Source organism: Myotis brandtii, unplaced genomic scaffold (assembly GCF_000412655.1).
Source record: "Myotis brandtii unplaced genomic scaffold, ASM41265v1 scaffold1052, whole genome shotgun sequence".
NCBI classification, from domain to species: domain Eukaryota; kingdom Metazoa; phylum Chordata; class Mammalia; order Chiroptera; family Vespertilionidae; genus Myotis; species Myotis brandtii.
In genome coordinates this window covers 143,156-149,165 of record NW_005353545.1, presented here as the reverse complement: position 1 = coordinate 149,165, position 6,010 = coordinate 143,156, and the positions used below count along the sequence as shown (strand labels likewise).

The window sequence follows — 6,010 nt, the reverse complement described above, 5'->3', positions numbered from 1 at the left end:
GATCAGGCCGGCAGGCAGAGTGGTTAGAGGCAATGAGGCAGGCAGGCAGGCAGGTGAGCGGTTAGGAGCCAGCAGTCCTGGATTGTGAGAGGGATGTCCGACTGCTGGTTTATGCCCGATCCCTGTAAACTGGCACTAGGACATCCTTCGAGGGGTCCCAAATTGGAGAGGGTGCAGGCCAGGCTGAGGAACACACTCTCCCCCGTGCATGAATTTCATGCACCGGGTCACTAGTAGAGGCAGGTAGAGGCGGTTACATTTTTTTCACTTTTAAAAAAATATGTATTTTTATTGATTTCACAGAGAAAGGGAGAGGGAGGGAGTCAGAAACATCAACGATGAGAGAGAATCATTGATGGGCTGCCCCTGCATGCCCCACACTAGGCATCAAGCCCACAACCCAGGCATGTGCTCTGACAATGAATCGAACCATGACCACCAGGTTCATAGGATCACACTCAACCAATGAGCCAGGCTAACTGGGCTAATCTTTGCCACTTTTGTTCATGTTCCCAGATAGCCTTTTCTATGGCAGGGCCCAAAGAAGATGCTGATGGGTAGACAGGCACCCCGAAACGCCTGACTCCATAAATTCTCCCTTTTAATGTCCACCAGTGTCCTGAGTTCAGGAGCTGACTCAGGCTTGGCCTATATGAAGAGCAGTTAACTTGCATTTCTGGGCTCCCATTTAGCTCCCCTCTCCATGCCCCCCTGGGTGGGAGAAGGCAGGGCAGGGACTGCAGCAGCTCAGAGACTCCAGGCAGGTTGAATGTCAAATGCACTCTGCTGGGCCCCTGGGTCTTCCTCACAGAGCCTGAGGCACCTCTCAACACCTCCAGCTGCATAGGAAATGAGGTGGGTAGAGGGTGTACATGAAGTGGTTCATTCTCCTCTAAAGGGTCTTGGGTAATGCTGGGCCAGAACTGCTTGCCTCTTCCCCTGAAGCCCCATCCCATCGTCAGTAGCTAGACCCTCCTCAGGGTAGAGAAAGGGGATGCCTGGGCCTTCAGCACAAGAAGCTGGCTTCAAACCAGCCACCTGTTCTGCTTAAAATGGGGCAATGGGCCACATGCAAATCTCTACCAAGGGTACCTGTGCAGTAGAAGGGAGAGCAGTCTGCTCTTGTCGAGAGAGCGCAGGGCAGACCCTGGGAGCTAGATTGGCCCTTTCCCTTAGGCCCAGGGAGCTGGTGATTAAAGTGGTGAGGTTTAGCCAGCTGAGGCTAGAGAGTACTGATAGCCAGGTGGGGCAGCTGGCCCAGTGGGTGCCCCTTCCACCTTGACCATGGGTCTCCAGTCCCGCACAGCTGGTTCTCAGTAGGGCAGGCCTAGGAGCCTGAAGACAACCTTCTCAATTGGGGTGGGAAGCACTCGGCCAGACCCTACCTTGAGACCTTGGGTGTCCTGCACCACAGCTGCGCTGAGGCCGTGTTCCGACAAGCTCATGCCCTTGGTCTTGACCAGAGCCCGCTTGGAGCGGTTTTAGTGGGCAGAGCCAGTGAAGTAGAGCAGTGTGCACACAAACTCGCTTTAGAGCACAGTGATGATGTCCAGTCATTGGTACCGTCGCCCTGGTCCTGGGAGTTTGCACACAATTAGGTACTTCTGCTGCTGACCATTCTCCTCCTGGCTCACCAAGTCATCAGTCAGGAACCTTCACTGCTGAAGGCTGTCAAGCAGGTGACTGAAGATGCCCTGGTGAGATCAGCCATCTGGGTGACTGAGCAGCACGTGCAGATCACCACAGATTGCTTTCCCCTGTTGGTAGGAACTGCATGGCACACGCAACAGCCCAGACTTGAAATTCTGAGCTGATTCCTGGACTCTCTGCTCAATCTAGGCAGCCCCCTCCCTGGGCATCAGTTCCAGAAAGTCATCGAATTGCTTCAGGTCAATGGCCTGCTGAGTATTCATGGAGTCCTGGTTGCAGATGTCTTCTAAGCTCCGGAAGCACATCTGGATGGTACCACATCTGGGCAGTCTTGGTTCCAGCTCCCCAAATATTAGAGAAGAGTTCCAAGACAGGCACACTATTGCTGATGTGGTCCCGCTCTGCAGATATCCACTTTCTAGGATCTCTACGATCTTCTTGGCCATCTGTTTCCCAATCCCAGGGATACTGCAAGCTTCCTATTAGGAGGTGATAGGCTTGTGGAAGCTCTTGAGGGCATTGATGACCTTGGCATAGCCAAGGGCCCTCCACTTGTCTCCCTGAACACTGTAGGCTTTGGCCAGCACTTCCAGTTTTTCTGTGATATGGGTTTTGTGGTTGGTCACCTTTTGATTTGAAGGCTGTGCTCAAACCCACTTATCCAGACCCTCAGGGGCTGGACTAGGCTCATCATCTCCCTCAGGAGGGATGGGGTAGTGGCCACTGATCAGGGCTTCCAAATTAGCTGCATTAACTTGGGTCTCTTCCTCATCACTGGTTTTATCACCAAAGCCAGGCTGGACTTGAGTGTTTGGAGTATCTTCTGTTCTCTGGTGCTTCTTCTGTCTAGTGGGAATAGAGGGAGGAAAGAGGGCTGTCCTGAGCAGATCCTTACAAGCTCCAGTAGAAGAGTCTTGGTCTGTCTTACTGAGCTGTGGTTGGTCCAGGTACCTGTTGGAGGAAAATGCTGAATCCTGCCGTGTCCACCAGCCTAATCTCCTGTAGGCACATGCTCAGCCAGGTTGACCTTACCCCTGAGCACTTGGGGATAGCTGGGACAGTCTAAGGAGGCAAAGGGCTAGCTCATAGTCTATGCCATTGTCCACCACAATGTGAGTGACCCCTGGGACCAGGGCAGAATATCTGGCCGCCATGTTGGACAACCTGCTTCTCAAAGAGTTCTGCCTCGGCTCACCCAATGCCAGTGGGTACATGGGCCCATAGGGAACTCAGCTACTCGCTTGCTTCTTCTCTGTACTCCCTCTACCCACCTCATTTCCTATGCAGCTGGAGGTGTTGAGAGGTGCCTCAGGCTTCTTGGAAATCTTCGTGAGTGCTTTTGATGATGGATTGGCATGAATTTTCTTCTGCTTCGGAAATGCCTTTCAAGATGTCCCTGGGGTCCATTGAGGTATGGTTGGATCCTGGCCTTTCTGTTTGAGGGTTGATCAGGGCAGCTGTCATGTAGAAATCTAGAACTGGGGTTCCCCAACTTCTTTGACTATGGAGGTGGGATATCTACTGACCAGGCCTTGGGGCAGTAGCCCAGTTCCCAGGGTCTCCCCAAACCCATTTGAACTTCAGTGGCTTAGCCTAGCTCTATACTCACCAGCCTTTCAAAGTCAGAGTAATGGGGCGAAGAATGGAACTATGGGGGGAAATATGAAGGGGTACTAAATGGTATCATTTCTCAGAGGGATTGCTCTAAAGATTCAGTGCCATGCTGCATCCCAAAGGGGTTTCCCTAAATGGGATGCCAAGTTAGGAAATCGAGCTATATCTTTAGGAAGGACTTGGTCTCCCAAGAATAATGGAGATTGAGTGAGATTCTGCACCAACTCCACATAATCTTTCTCTACCTCCATCACTGACCTGCAGAGGTAAACCTGGGAGTGTGGGTGTGAGAATGAGAAGTTAGGAAGGCAGGGGGAACACCCTGCACCTGCCTTGGTTTCAGCCCTCTTGGCATGGCAGTGCTTAGCCCCACAGGAAGACCAGGTGTGCAGTGTCTTCTAGGATTGGGCGAGTCTCAGCCTCATAGCTGGGGGTGAAGACTCCAGCAGGTGTGGGGCATCTGCCGTGGTCATAGCTGGAGCGTGCTCACAACTTTCCCAGCTGGAGGTCATAGGAGGGTTGACTTTATGGACCCTTCCCTGAGTCCAGACCCCCACCCCACTCCCTGGATTTGGTCTGGGGTAGGGTCCACTTCAGGCCCAGCAAGCCACCCAGGGGTTAAAGCAATATACAAATTTAATGAAATCTCCATCAAAATCACATTGGCATTTTTATTTTAAAGATTTTTTTATCTTTAATTTCTTTATTTGTTAAGGTATTACAAATGTGTCCTCATCCCCCCATTAACTCCTAACCACCCCTCCACCCCCAAACTCATGCTCTCATCCCCCTGTTGTCTGTGTCCATTGGTTTGGCTTATATGTATGCATACAAGTCCTTTGGTTGATCTCTCCCCCTTACCTCCTCTCCCGTACTTTCCCTCTGGGGATTGACAGTCTGATCGCTGTTTCTCTGTCTCTGTTTTTTAAATTAATTTTTAGAGAGCAGGGAAGGGAAAGAGAAAGACAAACATTGGTGAGAGGGAAACATTGATCAGCTGCCTCCTGCATGCCCCCTACCAGGGATTGAGCCCACAACCCTGGCATTTGCCCTGACCAGGAATTGAACTGACAACTCTTTGGTGCATGGAATAACACCCAACCTATTGAGCCATACCTGCCAGGGTGACAAAAGCACTTTTTAAAGAAAAAAAATCAGATTTCTATGGAATCAAAAGAGCCAAAGCAATCCTGAGAAAAAAAGAATGAGGTTGGAGCTATCTCACTTCCTGACTTTAAACTATACTGCAAAGCAACAGTAATCAAAATTGCATGGTATTATCAGAAAAAATACACAGTCCAATGGAACAGGATTGAGAGCCCAGAAACAAATTTGCATTAAATATGTGGGCAAATAATTTTGACAAAAGACCTAAAAACATACAATGGATAAAAGAAAGCCTCTTTAATAATTGTGCTGAGAAAATTGGAAAGGCATATGCAAAAGAGGGAAAATAGGTAGCTGTTTGTTTCCAGTTTGTTTATTCTTTTGATGTAGGAAAAATGATTTTAAGTACATTCAATCTATTATTATCATTGTGCACTTTAGAACCTTAAAAGTATCTTAATTTCATAGCATGCTCCAAAGAAGGAAAAGTATTAATTTTACACTTGATTACTAAATTAAGTTATAGAATTGCTGCATTTGAATTTTTAAAAATTGGAGAATGTCTGTTACTAAATTTCTAAATTGATGCTATTATCATAGAATGAGGCATAAATTCTGAATTGAGTATTCTTCTCAGAAAGGGAAACCTGGGCAGTATACTTTCATATGATATTTATAAGAATTCTTAATCTCAGTGGAAAATGTTTTATTATTAATCCAAGAAAATTCTCCTGTTAGAAAATTTGTACTTATAAATTTTAATGGTTATTAAAAGAACCTAAAACAAGTAGTTTGCAATGGATTTAGAAGTAGGTCTTTTTATTTTCTAATTTTTAACTGATAAGTGAAAGTTTTTATAAACACTTGATTTTCTCATATCTTCATTGTTATATTTCTGTCACATGATAATTCTATTTTCTGAAATTTGTTAGGATTATTTTTTAATTTTTAAAAACCGCTGCTGCCTATTGAGATATTTTCTGAAGCTTTTTGGATAAATATAGGATTTTAACTGTAATACATTCTTCTCACGAGTTACACTGATTTTTTTTAAACTTAAAAAAGAGGAAGTTACAGATATGGGACAAGAGACAATGTGTAGTATTCACCCAGTTCTTCAAGTGGTTGCATTTTGCATAATTGTAATACAATATTAACACTGAGAAATTGACATTGGCCCAGCCTGTTTATTTGATTGTATACTTTAGACTAGTGGTAAAGGTGATCATAGAGTCATATTGTATTTGCTGGAGAGGCAACTTACTGCCTTAAGTTTTCCTTCTTCCTTTCTTTTTTGGTCTTTTAAGTAAAGAGAGCAATCTTTTCTTGATGCTTTTTTTATTTGCACCTGTTGTTTTCAAGTAGTATCTTTTCCAGAATGCAAGAAGGGATATATTAGGCAAAACAAAGCAAAGTGAACAACAAAACACCAAAAAAAAAAAAAAAGGAGACAAAGAAACCCAGGGAACTCACTGCTTTATTTATTTTTTTTAATTCAAAGAGCAGTAACTGGTTTGCTTTTTCTTTTTTTATTTTAAATTAAATCTTTATTGTTCGGATTATTACAGTTATTCCTCTTTTTTCCCCGATAGCTCCACTCCACCGGGTTCCCACCCCACCCTCTGCCCTTACCCCCCCC

The 6,010-nt window shown here is 45.9% G+C and overlaps 1 protein-coding gene and 1 pseudogene across 2 annotated transcripts in view; one reads left to right on the top strand and one right to left on the bottom strand.

The window, feature by feature from the left end:
* The window catches only part of LOC102260650 (histone demethylase UTY-like), a 306,332-nt gene that overhangs the window by 177,701 nt on the left and 122,621 nt on the right, over nt 1–6,010 (top strand). The window lies entirely within an intron of this gene.
* LOC102262210 lies at nt 1,138–3,270 on the bottom strand (annotated as a pseudogene).